The 495-nt window shown below is 49.5% G+C and overlaps 1 non-coding gene across 1 annotated transcript; it reads right to left on the reverse strand.

Annotated features, from left to right (window-relative positions):
- Positions 1–201: 201 nt before the first annotated feature.
- On the reverse strand, positions 202–274 carry TRNAV-CAC (transfer RNA valine (anticodon CAC)). The gene has a single exon. It is a non-coding gene; the product is annotated as a tRNA-Val (tRNA).
- Between the last annotated feature and the right edge of the window lie 221 nt (positions 275–495).

Raw genomic sequence — 495 nt, forward strand, 5'->3', positions numbered from 1 at the left:
AGATGAGCCCCCTCCACACCCCCTTAGGGGCCTCATTCTATTCACACCCAGCTGTCCACGTGCCAGTGGTGAACCCTGAGAGAACAACCATCTCTTCTAGACAGAACAAAGAGCGCAGAGGTTCCTGGACCCTGCTTTGGTGCAATTGCAAATACGTCTGGGGAGGAGAATCCTCAAAACACAAGCCTTTCTGAGCACAGCTGTTTCCGCCCGGTTTCGAACCGGGGACCTTTCGCGTGTGAGGCGAACGTGATAACCACTACACTACGGAAACTTCGCTGCCCTGTGTTTTCTCTTCTATGCTCAACAGATGCTTCTTTTAGCGAATCTGGAAAGAAAAGCCAAAGGGGCAAGGAAGTGGAGTAATACAGGTAGGGAGAATGCAGCTATATGAACCCTGCCTCATAACGCTACAAAGGTGGTATCTACACTTCTTATTCCTCATCAGAAAACACTGTTTTGCCTGCTGAATCTAAGCTCCCATTCCAAACCCAT

The sequence above is a fragment of the Equus przewalskii genome, chromosome 19, assembly GCF_037783145.1.
Source record: "Equus przewalskii isolate Varuska chromosome 19, EquPr2, whole genome shotgun sequence".
Lineage (NCBI taxonomy): Eukaryota > Metazoa > Chordata > Mammalia > Perissodactyla > Equidae > Equus > Equus przewalskii.